The sequence below is a fragment of the Podarcis erhardii genome (genome assembly GCF_964252035.2).
Source record: "Podarcis erhardii genome assembly, chromosome: 5".
Classification (NCBI taxonomy): domain Eukaryota; kingdom Metazoa; phylum Chordata; class Lepidosauria; order Squamata; family Lacertidae; genus Podarcis; species Podarcis erhardii.
Genome location: NC_138509.1, coordinates 60,596,380 through 60,615,499, shown reverse-complemented (window position 1 = coordinate 60,615,499; position 19,120 = coordinate 60,596,380). Strand labels below are relative to the sequence as shown.

Below are 19,120 nucleotides of genomic sequence, written 5' to 3'. Positions count from 1 at the left end.
GTATCTGGGAGAGAAACGAACACTTAACAGAACAACAAAGGACTTAAATAACCAAAAAATGGTTATGGCCCATCTGCATTTGATAACAGAAAACCAGATAAGCACATGGGTAACGCTGGGGAATGCAAGGCAAGCTGGGTTAAATCACAAACCGAATGGAAATTATTTTTGCTTTGTTGTAGCTTATGTGGCTGGTTTATGAATGGCTGGTTTTTTCAGTGCTGCCTAAGGAAAGAATCCATAAATTCCCGCAACGGGCATATTGGTCTGGCACTTCTTCACTGTCAAGGGGCAACTTTGATTTCTTGGGTTGACTCAGAGCAGCCTGAGCCAACCTGGAGCCATCCAAATGTTGTTGGAATAGGAATAGCTTTCGGAATAGCCTCCAGACAGGACAAGTAGTTTTGACAGTGGAACACGCTGCCTTGGAAGGCGGAGGATTCTCCTTTTATGCAGAAGCCGCATGGCTACTTTAGCAGGGGTGCTGTACTAGTGAATTTCCAGCACTGGTAGGGTGTTGGCCTTTAAGGTCCTTTTCCAGACTCTAATTCTGTTTCTGGGTAGATATGCATAGGATTGTGCTGTGAGTTTCTTTTCTACCTGCACTGATTCTGATGCAGCTGCACAGTGGCAAGTCCCAGAGTCTCTGCTTCTTATGAATCCCATATATCAGGTTTTTTGGGGGGGGCAGGGGGTTGTTTAAAACCTGCCTTTTAAAGCTTTAATTGCACTGATTAAATGGATTAAAGCTTGTAACCCTAGTAATAAAAGTTTCCCACATCATGATTTTAATTGCAAGAGCGAACCGTGAGAGCGTTCCCTTGAACAAAAATTGTGGTGTGGTAAAAGCCTGGATTCGCTAAATTCCGTGGTAAAAATCTTTGTGGGATTTATATTATACTGGGTATCGTGTAGCAAACTTTCAAAAGATTGATTCCATTTCCCAAAGAATGTGGGTTAAGAGAGACTTTTAGGTCTTTCGACTTCCTACCACATTTCTTTCTTCATCCTCATGAGGGCACCGATTTATCTCCACACAAAAGTCAATCCATCATTTGAAGAGAGCTACTGTGCTTGAGCGCCTGTCTCTCTCTATAATATCAGGTGCATGTTTCACACTTACCTCACAAAGGGATTAAATCAGGTCCTGTCACTGACCACATGATTAGGGTCACTTGATCCTGAGCACCTTATCTGTCATCGTACAGACGGAATGCACCACTTTCATCAGTCTTGATGGTACAGAGACCTTTCCCTTACATGGTAGGTTTTAATCCCCAATAAGAGTGAATCATGTCTAGGCAGCAATCAGCATTTCCATAGCAGACCATAAACAAGGGGGACTGTGATCCCAAGCGCAGTTGCACCGAAGTAAATTAAATAGGTATCAATGAGAAGTGAATGATTATTTATTCTAAATATTTTTTTATACCTAGTAAGAATAATAAACCTCCCAAGGGCAGGCTACAAAAAATAAAGTGCAAGAATAATTAAAGCACAAATATTGCACGTCATAGCAGGCACAAGACCTAAAAGGCAGGTAAAACGATTAGTGGAACTAAAAATTATAATCAAAAACGTGAGGAAAATGGAAACGTTTTGTGTGGCAGTGAAATTATAAGCAAGAAGACACTAGGAGGATCTCTCTTGGAAGAGCATTTCATAATTTCAGTGCCCCCCTGAGGAGGCCATCTACCTGGCAGCCTCCCATCTCACCTCAGACCAGGAAGAGAGCACCCTCAAAAGATCCTCTAGTGAGGATCTTGTTGTAGGAGCAGGTATCCTGTGTCATGATGAAGATTAAAACCAGCACTTTGAATTTCCAGGAAATAGACAAACTGGCCTAGTGCTTGGGTAATATGACCATAACACCTGGTCTCAGGCAGTTAGTAAACTAGCTGTCACATCTGAACTACTGTATTCGAAGGCAGTCCCACATACAGCAAATTACAGTAATCATAACTTGAAGGATGAAACATTTAGGGTCATGTTCGTTCATGGGGGCCTCCTTTGCCATCATTCTGAAGCTGTTCTCCACATATATTTTAAAAGATAGGTTTGAGGAACAAAACATAAACCACAACACACACATCTATCAACCCTGCTCATATGTTTAATCAAAAGTGAATAAGCCATCTGTCCACATGTGTGTGGTTCTAATTGCTCATTTCAGCTTTTTTTGCGCAGTCTGCAAACAGACCTACATCTCTTTTCTCATCTAGTCCAATTGTGGCACGGGGACAGGGGGAGGGGAATGAATTGGATTAATAATGAGCCAATTTTCTGAAAGACTTTGCCGTTTCCCTTCTTAACAGGTACAGCTACTGGTATGCTGAAAGCCAATTAAATTAGTGATAATTAGCCACTGAACATCAGTGCCCCTGTCAGCTAATTACCAAAATCACCCCAGTGGCATTAAGAACTAGTAGGCTCCTTTAAAGAAAAAAAAAATGCAATCAAAATTATGCATTCTGGGTGAGATGTGCAAATTCTCTTGGGTGCAATCCAGAGAAAGCTCTGAGTATTTAAATCCCATTGAAATCAATGGGGCTTGAATGCACAATTAAGCACTTAAGACCCATTGATTCAATGGGACTTAACTCTGCTTTGATTATGCCCAGTGGAAGCAATCCAGGGAGACCTGTACAAGCAGCAGCTTACGTCCAGCAGGGTTCATATTATCAAAACTAAACACACTATTAAAAAAACACAAAAAGTAACATTTATTTATTTATTTATTTATAAATAAATAAATAAAACGCCTTGGAGCTAAACAGAAAGAGAGGTGGAGAAATGCCTTATATGGTAATTTTACAAAATCAAGAGATTCAGGAAAGCTACGAAAGGCTTCCCCATATAGTTAGTTTTGACACATCAAGAGGATGCCTTTTGGGTGTTGGAAGAATTCATGGCTTACTGAAATAAATGCTGTCTGCTGTTAGTAGCTAGGTGTACAGAAGCACATTTCCAATGACTCTGTTTGCACATAGTACTAAAACTACAGTTAATCTTCCTTGTGGCCACATCAGAAGGGAGTGGAGGGGAAAGTGTGTGAACCTGAGGCTCACTATGGCTTGCCCTCCAAGCAGTAAACCATGGTTTAGTGTGGATGCTGCCAATGGCAACTGTTTGTGCCTGACAGCCTCCCCAAAATAATTATTTGCACACACCTCATGTGTGTCTCACTTTCTCTCCAGAAGATGTCTTGCCACATCGCACAGCAGGGTCTTCACGGCAAGGAACAATGCATCAGTAGCGACAAGCTGGTCATGGTGGGAAACACAGCCAATTTAATTTAACAGAAGGGATTCACATCATGGCGCACAGTTGTCCATTAACAGAACAAACACCATTCTCACCATTGCCACCGCCACCACACCCTGCACTTGGCAATTGAAGCAAATCTTCCATGAAAATACATTTCCTATAATGTCCTGGTCATGGTTGGAAGGAGCTGCAGCACATTTCCATAAAGCCACCATGTGGAAAATTGCCTTGCTGTTCAAATGGACTAATGTGAAAGAATTTCCTTTTTCTAGTTGAGAGCCTCAATCGTTTAAAAGAGACAGAGACTAGAATATTATCAGGTCACTTGCCAGCAACAAGGAAGGGGCCTCCAAATTAAGGCTGCAAATCAAACAGCTTTAAATAAAAAGCAAAACCAAGTTGCACACCACCACCCACTGGAAATAATCATGTATACACAACAAGCTACTAATCAGAACTATTATTGTCATTACTGGGGCTCATATCAAAAAGTCAGGCCAGAAGCAGCTGACAGACACACTCCTGGGGCAAAAAAAACCCCTGTACCGCCCAACTTTTCACAAACTTTCACCTACTAAATAATGAGAAACCTAAACTAAACCCAAGCTGGGAAAGAGGATGGAAATTAATGTAGAGTTCTGTACCAGCAAGGGCCACAGTACAGACCTAGCTAGTGGAAAAATTAGTTTAAAAATGTAAACAACAACAGTGTAGCTTTCAGCTGAAGTTCAATGCAGCTTACATCATCATCATCATCATCATCATCATCATCATCATCATCTCCAGTGCAGGCTCCAGCATTTAAACTGTTTTCAATACAGTGGTACCTTGGGCTTCAGGTTACAGACTCCGCTAACCCAGAAATAGTACCTCAGGTTAAGAACTTTGCTTCAAGTTGAGAACAGAAATCATGCAGTGGTGGCGCAACGGCAGCAGGAGGCCCCATTAGCTAAAGTGGTGCTTCAGATTAAGAACAGTTTCAGGTTAAGAACAGACCTCCAGAATGAATTAAGTTCTCAACCCGAGGTACCACTGTATTGTGCTTTAAACAACTTACAATCACAGAATATAAACTGGCTAAAGCATCAGTGTAGATATCACTTCAACTGAGAAACTTTAAAACCCTAAGTACAGTGGTACCTCGGGTTAAGAACTTAATTCGTTCTGAAGCGTCTGTAACCCAAGGTACCACTGTATAGGTTTTTCTAAAGTGCAAAGTAAGGTAGACCCTTGCATTCCCCGAGGGGTTCCAACAACCCACATCTTCTCCTTAACCATGACTCATTATTGACTCCCCTGGCAAAACATCAGCATTCCCAGGAGGCTCAACTTATATTAAATTTTCATTCACCGGAGTCTGATGCAGCCCAGTAGTTGATTCACACACTCTTACCTAATTGGCTGGAGGAAGCAACAAGGAGTATAAAAGGAAGGTAGCTCTAGGATCACAAGGGAAGTCCCAAGGGACAGAAGCGTCTCATCCCCAGTGACAAAGCATCAAGGTAAACACTGGAGTGAATTAAGCAGGTGATTCACACACAGGTGAATTAAGCAGCTGTGCAAGTTTTGCAACAGAATGAGGAAAAGGGGCTGGGCAGGAGGATAGGGTAGTCTTCTCTACCCTTATTTTCCAATGAGTAAGTCCAATAAATGAAACAGATTTTAAGGAAGAAAGTCAACAGGGGTGTGCGAGCTATCTATCTGGTGTATTGCATGAAATGCAGTGCTATTCTTCTAGAAAAACAGGTGCGGGAACTCATCATGAACATCTCCCTCATTCTGTTAGAATGGCAATGGTGCCCACCTGAGAGGTGCCAGAACTTAGTTCCAGGTGAAAGAAAGCCCCAGTAAAGTGTTGGGTGTGCAGCAATCTACCTACGGGACAGAGGTTATGGGTGTCTGCTCAGTGCCATGAGCTCCTGCCTCTCTGGAACAAGTTCATTTCCTTCAGATCAAGAGAGCTGACATGGAGAACCTGAGAGAGGTTTGTGGATTAGGCCTTTGGAAAACGACAGCAGTTTCGCACTCTCAGGGTGACAGTGTTTGTGGCTTTTGTAACTTAGAAAAAAAGATTAGGAAGGGAGGGACATGATAGAGGTTTGCAGAAAGCAGGCCAAAGGCATGGAGGGAGATCTTCTCTAATAAAGAAGAATAAATCTTTATTGCGGTCTAAAGACCCATAGAACAATTTCAGAACAAAATACAGTTAAGACAAGACAACTACAAAAGGGAGAGAAACCGAGGTGGACATTTTGTTTTGTCTTGAGCTTGATGATTTTTGTTTCTTTTGACTTCCAAAAGAAACTTTGCCACGGCCAGTGAAATATCATTAGACCTGTCATCCAAGAGATATTTAATATGGGAGGCTTCAGATTTTCCCGGAAGATTTGCCAATAGGGGTTTGATCAGTTGGTCCCTTGCTTGCTCGTACTGCCCACAATGCAGTAAGATATGCTTCATGCAATCGACGTCCTGAGAACATAAACAAAGCCTATTCTGATAATAAAAGGTCAGAGAAATAACGGATTTGATTTGAGATTTGGTTTGTCCTATTTCCTAAAAGTAACATGTTAACCTATTCAGTAGCTGCATGTACCCATCCAGCTGCATTTGAGCGCCAAAGTTGGAAAGGAGAAGCAGTTTTCAGCTAATCAAGAAATTAGATACGCCAACTTCTGAGTTAAGACATTAGGACATGATCCAAATATCAAATACAGCACTAGAGAGTCAAGGCCAAGGCTGGAAGGCCATAAAATTGGCTTGTCTTTTTTCCTTTATTATATCTTCTCACAGAGGGCCTTGTCCAATGCCCAGAAGCAAACATGTTTGAATTCGGCTCAAAGAGTCTTGCCCAATGGCCCAATTAAATACTTTTTGAATCAAAGCCAAATTTCAGACAATTTCTTCTTGAAAGGAATCCTTTAGAAACTTGCAGATAACTTTACACACAACTTCTTTGTGTGTGGGGGGGGGGAAATCACAGCGTACACTGTCATGCATGAAAACAACATGTGCATTTCTTCACAATTACAATTTGTTAGAAGCCGTAACCGCTCTACCAAGGAAGGATTAGTTGTAGGCAGGGGACAGACCAGCTTACGAAGCTCTTTCAGCACTGAGCACAACCATTAGGGAAAGCGAGATGAGTGCTACAACCCCATTGTCGCCTTTGACTGGACTTAACATTCCAGGGGTACTTCACCTTTACCTTTTACCTACAACCATTAGATAGCCAACAGTAACCAACTCCAACACATTCCTAGTGCAAAACTGTGCACCCACTATCTAGTCTGAAAACATGTTACGTATTCCCCCCCCCCCAAAAAAAACCACCCTTTACAACTGGTGGACTTGTACAGAGCTTCTGGTAGCAATGCTCCGTGAATGAAGGCAAGGTCAGCATCTCTAGAAGAAACACAACAAGAGGTCCCCTAAGTCTGTGTTTGTCTCCTCCTTGAAGGACACAAAGCAGAGGCAGCCAGAATGAGGATCCTTCTGAAAAACAAGAGCCTGTCAGATGTTCAGATCACAGAGGGACATAGAGGGATTCAAGCAACCCAAGAGGCCTCTGCTCTAGCCTACTGTTCAAAATCTCTGGCCATATTCTATGCTTTTTCTAACAGAGGAGGGGAAAGAGCCTTTTGAAGAGGGAACCTTTGAAAAAAGCCTCAAAGGCATGTTTGTGGTTCACCCCATTTAGCCTTTAAATGCCAAGCTATCTTTTGGATGTGGAGGCTCTGCGCAGAACAGATCTGACAAAAAATAAAAATCTGTGAAATTCAATAATGAGTTTCTTCCCCCCTTTTTTGAAAAGAAAAGGAAAGAAGAAAACTCTCCCTAGTAAAAAGAAGAAGAAACAATATCGCTTCTGACCATGTCTGCTTCCAAACATAAAAGCTCCCTTGACATCACTGAGGAGAGACAGAAACACCCCCCTCCCCATATTAATACACATGAACCCCAGGAACCGCACTTTAAATTACCGAGATCTTAGGAAGTTTATTATGGGGAAAGGAGAACTTGTGAGAAGAATGGAAAATAGTGTGGGCAAGATTTCTGGGGAGGTTTCTTTTGCTCAAGTAACTTTCACCAGCGGTTATCTGCTTTTTGCACAGGCTTTTCTATCTGTGCTACTCACTCGGTGAAAGTTTAGCTTTACCAGGGTCATCTAAAATATAATTACAGCAAAATCTAACCCTTTCGCACCCACGTGCATTTCCTACAACTGCTTACCTGCCTTCCAGATTTATGACCTCTCTGCTGCTGTGATTAAAACAATAATGGTTTGTTTTTCTTTCTGCTTAAGGCTTGATTCTTCTTCTTCTCCTCCATGCCCTTCCGCAGAGGGTGGAGGCTGTTGAAAGCACCAAAGCATTCCGTGCAGCATTCAGCAGCTGGCTACCGGATGCCCTGGGAGCAAAAACCAGAGCCTTAAGTTCTCCATGCAGATGCAAGAGGCCACCCCAAGACGTGAAGGAAGTCACAATTACTTCTCATCTACCAAATCATCACAATACTGCTTTTGATATTACTTGTCGTTCCCCCCCCCAAAAAAACATAAAATGCAAAACTTTGCATAAAGGAATAAAACTCTATAAAGTGAACACTAAAGTGTGCACTAATTCCCAAACCATCAGCTACCACCCTACTTCCTAACATTATCCACAGGATCACCATTAAAGCTAGTCAGTTCTTACATTTGATACCATTAATCACCAACAGATATAGATATATCTACACACACACACACACACACACACACACACACACTTGTGACAATGATGAGAGCCGATGGGCATTTATAAGATTGGTCCTCAGACACAGACTCCGCCCACTTTTAACAGGGCCTTCTTGGATAAAGCAAAATGAAGTCTGGTGCTCTCAGTATGTGGATAATATTCAGGCTTTCATTCTTTTCACTTTACCTTGGTTTTACACCTTGAGCATCTGGCCATGGTCGGACTGAGCGTTTGCATAGAACTGAATCTAGGCAGTACTGAAGTAATAGTGCTGGGCAAAAATGCCTTTCACTGTCACTGAGAGCATTCAGCTCCCTTGGGCACTCAGGTTTGAGGTAATTGACAACTCTTGCTATTTTCTAGACCTGAGACAGGCAACATAGTGCCTCCAGATATTGTTGGACTATATAATACAGTGGTGCCTCGCAAGACGAAATTAATCCGTTCCGTGAGGCTCTTCGTATAGCGGTTTTTTCGTCTTGCGAAGCAAGCCCATTGACAGCTTAGCGGATTAGCGCTATTAGCGGTTTAGCGGCTTTTAGCGGATCAGCTGATAAGCGGCTTATCAGCGGATCAGCTGATAAGCGGCTTAGGACTTAGGAAAAGGGGGGGAGGGGAAAAAACCCCCGCAGGAACTCGCAAGACATTTTCGTCTTGCGAAGCAAGCCCATAGGGAAATTCGTTTTGTAAAGCGCCTCCAAAACGGAAAACCCTTTCGTCTAGCGGGTTTTCCGTCTTGCGAGGCGTTCGTCTTGCGGGGCACCACTGTATCTACTTTCCCTGACCATTGCCCATGCTGGCTGAGGCTGATGGAAGTTGCAACAACTTGGGGAGGGCACCATATTGACTAACCCTGCTCTAGGCCACAAATGGTACTGAGTGCTATCTTCCAATCGGTGGGAAGCCCACAACTCTTTTTCTCACTGATTCAACAGTAGCAACTGCCAAGGAGTTCACGGTTAAGGTAAAGGGACCCCTGACCATTAGGTCCAGTTGTGGCCGACTCTGGGGTTGCGGTGCTCATCTCGCTTTATTGGCTGAGGGAGCCGGCGTACAGCTTCCGGGTCACGTGGCCAGCATGACTAAGCCGCTTCTGGAGAACCAGAGCAGCACACGGAAATGCCGTTTACCTTCCTGTCGGAGTGGTACCTATTTATCTACTTCCACTTTGACGTGCTTTCGAACTGCTAGGTTGGCAGGAGCATGGACCGAGCAATGCGAGCTCACCCCGTCACGGGGATTTGAACCGCTGACCTTCTGATTGGCAAGTCCTAGGTTCTGTGGTTTAACCCACAGCACCACCCGTATAATGCACTCTTCCACAAAGTTGCTGTCGAATTTTGCCTAGAAAAGCCCCAAATGGCTGAAACTTAATACACCTAATGATTGCCTCACGTCACAATTGCCCCAGTCAGTCAAGAGCAGCCTCTTAATAGCATGAGCCAAACACATGACAGCTGAGACCCACAGAGGACTCTCGGTGGTTCCACCCCTCCCTTTGTTGCCAAACTTCCCCAGAGGCTCACTAAGACCCAAATCTGGGAATTTAATTATTAAATCTAAATTGATAGGTTACCTTTCCACCAAGAGCAGTCCTTGGCACAAGAAAATTAAGGCAAAAAAATTAAAACCCTATCAAAACAACTTAAAACCTAATGTGATCTGGAAAAAAGCAGCAACTTTGAGATAGAAGGCAAAATGAAATCAAAACCATAAAAGTCTGACAAAGAAATCACTTTTAAAAAAGAAAAAGAAAATTAATCTCCTAAAATTGGCAAAAATAGCCTGATGCATCTCTCTAAGGCAGAGCTTTCCAAACTATGTGTCGTGACACGTTACTGTGTCAGCTGTAGTGTGTAGGTGTGTCACACGAACACTCCCCACACTCCTTTCGGGGCTGGAAAGGGGTTAGTTTAACCTCTGATTTGCTAGTAAAACTCAATTACTGTGTCGCGAAATGATGCATGTCTAAAAAGTGTGTTACCAACTTGAAACATTTGGAAAGCTCTGCTCTACGGAGAGACTCATACTACAGGGTCGCTACTGAGAAGAACCCTCTTGCTACCTAACTTCACTGCTGGTGTTAATTCATACAGAGGTTCATTTAGGAAAATGTGCTCTGTAAGAGAGCCAAGACCCAGGCCATTTAAGGCTTCAAAGTCAAAATCAGCACCTTGTAACTGGTAGGTAGTCAAACTTGTAGCCAGTGCAGGTCCAAAGACCTGGTTTGCTTCAGCTAACAGCTGCATTGCCATATTTTACAGTTTCAAGGGCAGTCCCACATATTGCACATTACAGTAGTCAAGTAAGAAAAAAATAATCAACAGAGCATACACAACAGTAGACAAGTTTTCAGCCTACAGAAAGTGGAACAGCAAAAAGCTGGGTGGCTGAACACAGCACCCCCCCCCCCACTCAAACGACCCTTGGCACTGGGTGTCTAAGAACTTCTGAGCTATAAGCTTGTTCCCTAAGAAGGAGTCTGACCCCATCAATACCACTGGGCCCACCCACAATAATCAATCTTGTCAGGATTATGTTTCAATTTATTCACCCTCATCTAGTCCATTATTGATCTCAAGCAGTCATTCGTGGAAGACTCTTGTCACACTGCAGAAAGGAAAGGAGAAATACGGCAATGTGTTACCAGCTTACTGAGGGCACTGTGCTCTGCACCCTTGAATAACCTCTCCCAACAATTTCATGTAGATGTTAATAATAAGGGGAGACAATATATAACCCTGAGGAACCTCACAGGACAATTCCTGCTGGTAAAATAAGGACTATCTTCAGCACCATTCTCTGGAAACTTCAGCCAACATAGAAACAAAGCTACTGCAAAGCAGTATCTCTTTTTGTTTTTTTTAAAAATAAATATTTATTAGAGTTTTTGAATACAAATGCACCAATAATAAACAATCTTACTTCTATCACAACGTAGTTTCATCACTTCTTTGGGCTCCCTCACGTCTCCCGCTCCCATTTACATCGTTAAAAGGTTTTTCCAAGCAAATTATCAACTTGTTTACGATCTTATATCCACTCGTTTAAGTATAATCTAGCAATTCTCCATAAAATTTATGTTTTCTTTAATCTCACTTATCATCAAATTCAAAATCTAATTTAGTGGTGGCCAATTTTTTATAATCTAGCATCCTTCTTAACATTCAACCAAATTACAATGTTTTTGTAAATACATCTTAAATTTCTTCCAGTCTTCCTCAATCCTCTCTTCTCCCAGGTCTCGGATTCTGCCAGTCATCTCGGCCAGTTGCATATAGTCCATCAGCTGCATCTGCCACTCTTCCAGTGTGGGTAGATCTTGAGTTTTCCAGTTTTTTGCGATGAGTATCCTTGCTGCCGTTGTTGCATACATAAAAAATGTTCGGTCCTTCTTTAGCACCTTCTGGCCGACAATACCCAAAAGGAAGGCCTCTGGTTTCTTGGTGAAGGTATACTTAAATACCTTTTTTAGCTCATTATATATCATTTCCCAGAAGGTCTTCACCTTAGGGCATGTCCACCAGAGGTGAAAGAATGTTCCTTCATTTTCTTTACATTTCCAACATTTATTATCAGACGAATGGTATATTTTGGCAAGTTTAACTGGGGTCATGTACCATCTATATATCATTTTCATTACATTTTCCTTCAGAGCATTACATGCAGTGAAGTTCAGCCCAGTGGTCCATAACCTTTCCCAGTCCTCAAACATAATGTTATGCCCAATGTCCTGTGCCCACTTTATCATAGCCGATTTAACCATTTCGTCTTGTGTGTTCCATTTTAACAGCAAGTTATACATTCTAGATAGCACCTTAGTCTTTGGTTCTAACAATTCTGTTTCTAACTTCGATTTCTCCACCTGGAACCCTAACTTTTTGTCATTTTTAAAAACTTCTTTAATCTGAGCATAATGTAACCAGTCTCGCACTTTGTCCTTCATTTTCTCCAAACTCTGCAATTTCCAATTGTCTCCATCTTTTTCTAGTATTTCCCAATATTTTGGCCATTTGGCCTCCATATTGGGTCTTTTTCGGGCCTTAGCTTCCAGAGGTGAAAGCCACCTTGGAGTTTTATTTTCCAATAAGTCTTTGTATTTTGTCCAGACATTAAACACTGCTTTCCTGACAATATGGTTCTTAAAGGCCTTATTGATCTTAACCTTGTCATACCATAAGTATGCATGCCAACCAAAAGCATTGTTAAAACCTTCCAGGTCCAGTACGTCAGTGTCTTCGAGAAGTAGCCAGTCTTTTAGCCAGCAGAAAGCTGCGGCTTCATAGTACAACTTTAAGTCTGGCAGGGCAAAGCCCCCTCTTTCTTTCGCGTCTATTAATATCTTGCAAAGCAGTATCTCTTACTACTGACCTATTTAAGTGGTTCAGAAGGATGCTGTGGTGGACAGCATTGAGAGATCATCAACAGGGCTGCACCCTCTGTCCCTTGGCAGTGGCCGTGTTGCAGACCAAGGCAGTGTCCAGCTCAAATCCTGGTTGGAACCAAGCTCTTTGTCCAAGAGCACCTGGAGCTCATAAGCAACCACCTGCTCAATCACCTAGGTGAAGATAGTCCATTAAAAACTGGCATCCAGTTTGCAGACACCTGGTTTCAAGGGAAGGCTTCAATAACAACAGTTTGACCACTGCCTCTTTAAGGACAGCTGGCATCAGTCCTTTATACCAGGGATGGGCAACCTTTGGCCTTCTCACCACTAAGAAAAGCTCTGCAGAATGAGAATGCATGGGAACAGTGGTGAGAGAAAGAAGAACGTTTCTTTCCAATGCTACCAAAGAAGAAGTCTTCAAATTATTTCTAAATCGTGTGTTATTCATAACTGACTCTAGCTTCCCAGTAAAGCAAGAAGGTGTCTGTGCTGTTACTAGAGGGAGTCTATGAACTATTTTGTCAACTGCACAACAGGCTCCCCATTTTCTTCTAGGCCCGTGACAGAATAGCAGAGAGAGTCAGACAAATATTCCTGTAACGCCTCTGGGTCTCATCCACATTTATTTGCCTTCAGGAGTGGACCTTTCTAACTGGCCTTCCACCCTTGTAGATGTCATATAAGGAGCAGACAGCCTGCTGCCCTCCTGTGGAATGGAATGGCCTTCAGCCCCAGCAAACATTGCCAATAGTCCACAACATCTGGAGAGCACCAGGTTGGCAACCCTTGGATTAGAGCTTTAACTCCAGTTTCATCAAAGTGGTGATCTATGGACTCCCACCCAAAGATCACCCGCTATTTTGTCCAGTACCAAAAGCTATGCCCAGAATGTGAGCTGCTATACAAGTTCTACCCAGCAGACATTGCAATCATGACTCTGTCTCAATAGCAATCACAAGATCCCGAGCCACACCTATTAAAAAAAGGTTATCTGTGTTAACACAGAAATCCCCTAGCAGCCTATTTTTAAAACATTGATGGCTGTCTGTGTTTTACTGGATACTTGTAGCTTTGCTTTCACCTACGGCTAATGGCCCTGAGATCTGGCTATAACATTCAGTAAGGAAACAGGAGAGTTGCCCTTTCTGAAACCTAATTGGCTGACTCCTCAATCAGCCTACAGCCTCGAAGGGTTTGGGTCAGGCCCAATCCCCTGCTGCACTGTGTTTATGTCCATCTGTCCTCATTAGGACTCCCCTGTTCCCTATTCCATCTGCCTCACCATGTTCCTCTCATCTCAATTCCTGCCTTGCCTGTGCTTGTGGTTCTGCTGTACTACTTACCTTCCTGGTTATTGGTCCCCTGCTCATCTTCCTGACCGTAGTAACTAGCTGCCTCTTGAACCAACAAACGGAATGGATCTCCCAGACATGCATCTGGGCATGCTCCCATTTGCTGGCCAAGCTCCCAGCAGCAAATTTTTTCTCCCAGAACATGATAGTTCAGCTCAGTGATTTGATGACAGAAGCACCTGCATTCATACCGTTCTGTACATAATGATCATGCATGAATGAATGCCTGTGTACAGGCAACGAATGTTAATAGTCACACAGAGCCAATAAACAATGACGCACATTCTTGAGCACCATCTACTGGGATATTTCCAATTTGTACTGCACAGTGATGTAGACTTCTGAAAGACAAGATCCCAAAGTAGGCTAATTCTGGATAATTCAGTGAGCCATCATCCACACAGAGCATAAACTGGTGCAACGTTTAATGTGTTTCACTCAATGATATCAGAAAAATGACAGCCCTTACAGTTCACAAGGTGCAGCATATACTTGCCATATCTGAAAACCAGTTATCAGCAGGCATCCACAAATCCACTCACCAACTCTCCAAGTGTTCCCCTGGTGAGAAGGACCATCAAGGAAGCATAAATTCCATCTCCTGAGCTCTCACTTGATTTGCCCTTTGGAGAAGATGGAAAACAGCAGGAGTCGTCTTGCACTGTTTCTTGTCTTATACAAATCTGGGTGAGCAAGAGAATGTCAACCAGCCAACCTATTTCTTATGTCTCTGCCCTGGAGAGCAGCCAAAGAGGTAGGGTCAAAGGGTGTTTGTGGTGAAGCATCTGCAGGGTGCTCTCTCCCTGCTTATTCGTTTCTCTATAGTCCTGGCATAAAGTCAGGGAAATGCCTTCCTTTCTCCCAAGCTGCCTGTAGGTGCCAGAGGACTTGGAGAAAGATGGGGGAAGTGGTTAATTATCATATTTCCTACCCACTCTTCATTGCAAATGTACCGGTAATTCCGCAGGAGGTTACAATTAAAAACAGAACTGCATACACAACACAGTCACCTAAGAAAACAAAGTAGATAGATGATATCCACTCTGACCCTCAAGTCCAACCCCAGCACTCCAGCTGATGAAGAAAACCCAGTCAAGTCTGTGCCACCTGTATCTCAGAGGGAAGAGAATTCCAAAGCTAGGGTGCCACCACTGAGAAGGCTTTCCCTGAACTTGCTTTGAAGGAGCATAAAAGAGGCTGGCAGATGAGTTAAGCAATATTTGTGGGCCACCACTTATCCCATTTATGCATTTTCATCTACATGGAACTGGCTTTGAAAGGTGGTCACCATATTGGCAAAAACAGCTGAACACCAAATATTTCATAGCAAGTTTTCAAAAGAACAACTGCTCACAGAGCAAGCTTGTCTCAAAATACCCTTAGCTGGGGGGTCTGTGATGAAGTCAGCCAGGAGTGGTCAGAGAATAAGCAAAGACTGAAATGTAATCAGACGCTTTGAAAAAGTTTTCCCCATGTTTGGGAAAGTAATCATCGTGCAAACAACGATCTTGTTTTTCTCCCTCTGTTGAAGGCCCTTTTATTAACAGTGCCAACAATATTGAGGAAGAAGACAAGCCATATTTCCCGAGATGTTAAAACAAGAAACGAAGGCCTAATTGCATTTCCCCTTATTGTATTTCACCTCTCTTGATCTTGAGGGAAACTTCCAAAATATGTTGTTATTTAAATTCCATAACATTAAAGCCTAGTTCCTAATAAGGTACTGAATATAGGTTCAGAGTGAATGTTAATGATGAAAAAAGGTTTCCTTCCCTCCGGAAACAAAACAAAAGACAAGGTTGTTTAGAGATCATACAGAATCAGGCAAGATTCTACAAAATATTGAATATATCTGTGTTGTTTCCAAAAGGTACATAGCATTATTGTTTCCCTTTGACACTAATAGCACTGGGAGGAGAAGGGAAGAGTAGAAAGATATTCTGCACAAAGATCTGAAGGTACCATGACGCCAGGGTGGGCTGTACAGGACAGGACACAAGGAAACACTTGAGGGTTATTTCACACATTATTTAATTTTATTGTTAAAAAAAGCTCAACAACCTTTGGGGTGTTGTGGTTTTTCGTTTTGAAATATGACAACCCTACTTATAGGTCAGATTTCAGTAAAATTTCAGTAAAAACCATGTGAAAACCAGAATCACAGATCAGTGGCTAACCGTGAAAGAAAAACTTTTTTTCTTTTATTGTAAGCCTGGTGACATAGGAAGGTTTCCAGCAAACAGTATTACACATACACACACATGCGTGCACACACACACCACACATGCACACGCCACCTGATGAATCTCTATTGGAAGAGACTGACCTGACCAGCAGGTGAAACTGACACGGCACGCAGCAGGTAATGACAGCACTGCAGGGAGAGGACTATGATTCTGAAGAATACATAATGAAAATTAGAAAAGCACTGCTGGTTGATTAGGCTGCAGCCCTGCAACCTTTAGAAGAAAACCCCGACTCTCTCTCCTCACAAATAACAGACATTTTAAAAACAGCTAACGGGGCCATGAATCTCAGGTTAGAATACAAGACAGACATTGACAAGCTTAAAATGGCGGCTAGTGATATGGAGTTTTGTGCAGCTGATCAGGAGAATCAGATCCGGGGGGAAATAAATGCTTCCGGGGTGTGGGGTGGGGTGGTGGATATCCCTGAAAAAGAAGAGAATGAAATTGCCCCAAAGTATTCCTTAAACCTGACAAGAAAAGCTGAAAGCACACTTGAATAAGAACCAACTTTAAGGTGGTGGTGGGGAAACATTGGTGGTTTTTTTTTAGCCTGACATTTTAAGATCTGTATAAACTTTTGATATAACTTGGATCTTCGTATTGTGTTTTCCCCACTTAAGCATGTTTGCACAGGCTTTCCCCCAGGAGGCTTGCACAATAGTTTTAAAAAATCCAGCCCGAAAAATCTGGGATATTTGTCAATATAGTCTCATGTATTTGGTGTTACTCTTAATCCAAACAAACATGAGTCACCCTTGATTTTATTTGAGGAATGTCATCTCAGAGCCTGCTCTTGAAATTTATCTTGGAGCAATTATGGCTCTGGTCCACCGACTTCCTCTTCCGGCTCCCATCTTCTCCGTTCGAACAGCTAATGGTATTTTGACTGCACTTCTACGAGTTGCCTTAAATGTTATGATTTAAAGTCCTTGCAATTCCTCTTAAATTGTTCAGGCCTTCCTGGTAACAGTTGCTAAGAAAAATAGCTGAAGAGACATTAGTTACTTCCCAGGTCTGGGAACATCTGGTGCAAAGGATGGAAGAAGGTCCCCACATTATCAACTCAAAACAACTTCTCCCTCTTTTCTTGTTTCCTTCAGATTTCAAGGCATTTCCTTCCCCCATAAACCAAATCTCTCCCCCACCCAGCTTCACACACACACACACACACACACACACACACACACACACCTTATTTTAAGAAGGAACAAATTGAGACACACTAAATGTTTCCTACACATCATTCCTAAAATAACCAGCTGAGATTTTTATCAACTGTTATTAATAAACCGTTTAAGCTGAGCCTGAAAACGACACCCACCAACTGGAAGTGGAAACGCTGAAAAATGCAAAGATGCTTGCCCTCCAAATTCTACACAAGTTTAAAGAAAGATTAAATGCCTAACCTGTTGCCCAGTGTACTCTTGCTACTGTGGAAGAAAATCCCTCTGCCCCATATTCTTCATTGTGGCAGTTCCCTTGGTTAGCTCCTATTCATTTAAAGAGAAATTCCAAGGAGTCCTGGAATTTATAACCCAGTGGGGCTCTGGTCCATGAAAGCTAAAACCACAATAAAATGTGTGAGCCTTTAAGGTGCCACGGGACTCTTTGTTGGTCTTACTGCAGCAGAGTAACATAGCTGCCCCTCTATCATTCATTTCAATGGGGATTGTGCAGGAAAACTTTGCAGTGTATCATACTTGAGGCTTCAAGCTCTTATGCCTTTAATGGTCCAATGAGGAGCCAGACAAGGAGATTAAGAATATCTCTCCCCACCCACCTCCTCTCCAAGGGTGCCCTTAACACACTCTAGTGCTTCCACTTTGCCACAATAATTTGCAGCGGGTTTTAAAAGAGAGGTGTAGAGAGAAAACGGAGTCATGTAAAGGCCAAGCTATAATAACCGAATGCTAGCACAAGCCCTATGCAAATGTGCACAATTACATCCAATAACATAATTACTAGAGTCTGGTTTCTTAAGGTGTGTGGTCTCTGGGCTGCTCACACCTTCAAGATTCTGTTATTAGTACTTTTTTGTGCTGGCTGGTGTTTTTAAAAGCTGTTCTCATTTAAACAGTTGCATTTTGAGAAACAGGATGCTATTTTATTTTATTGCATGCAGCCTTGGGTTCATGGAGAGCGGAAGGTGGGATAATTATGTATAATGCACAAATATTCAAACAGGAAAGCCAAGCTTAAATTGTTCCAAACAACGTCTCCCAGGCCAAGTTCAAGATTTGAACTAATGGCTGTTGTTGTGCTGTGGCATTTGATTACTGAGTGTGGTGCGCTATTATCAACCGCAGGCTGATTGTTGCTGCACCTTGATGTTGCAATCACTTCCACTGCCTGGGAGCCTTTAACCCCCGTCATGAAATTTCATGAAATTGATTTCTGCTCACAACAAGGCTTGAGATTACACTGGCAACCATAACAAAATTGCAGCTCCACCAAACAGATTTCCCAAAACAAAGTAAAATTAACAAGAATCTGATCAATTTCAGTACAGCTACTCACAAACTTGTAAGAGCAACTGCGAAATAGTTTTAAAATCACCCATTTATTCTGTTGTTTAGAAGCTGACAAACAGAAGCTCAAGGCACCATAAAGGAGGAAAAAAATTAAAGGGGAGAAAACAGTGTAGATATATCTTTCCATACCAAATCAAACTTAGCTACTACCTCGACATTCAGATAACAGCAAGATCCTTCTCCTTTACAGTGACAGACCATCATAAGCACATGCAAAAGTTTCCACATTCAATACCCAGCATCTCCAATTAAAGGGATCACCCACAGTCTTCTTCAAACTTGGGTCCCCAGGTGTTCTTGGACTACAACTCCCATCACCCCTGACCATTGGCTGAGCTGACTTGCGATAATTCTCTGCACAATTTTGCAACTGTTTCCTATCAACATGCAAATTGTGTTCCCTTGATTTAGGCAGTTCAATATTATTAGCTGGGCCAAAGTCAATATGGGAACCTAAAACCTGGGTTGTTCATGCAAAACCGCAGTTAAGTTTCTAAAATCAAGAGGGAATGAGCACTGGCTGGAAGTCAATATCAAGAGTCAATATCTTAAACCAAAATAAGGAGCATTCAAAGCGTCTAGGTCTTCATGGGCT

The 19,120-nt window shown here is 42.5% G+C and overlaps 1 protein-coding gene across 1 annotated transcript in view; it reads right to left on the bottom strand.

Annotated features, from left to right (window-relative positions):
• HS6ST1 (heparan sulfate 6-O-sulfotransferase 1) overlaps window positions 1-19,120 on the bottom strand; it is a 186,515-nt gene that overhangs the window by 141,616 nt on the left and 25,779 nt on the right. The gene's annotated exons all lie outside the window — the stretch shown is intronic.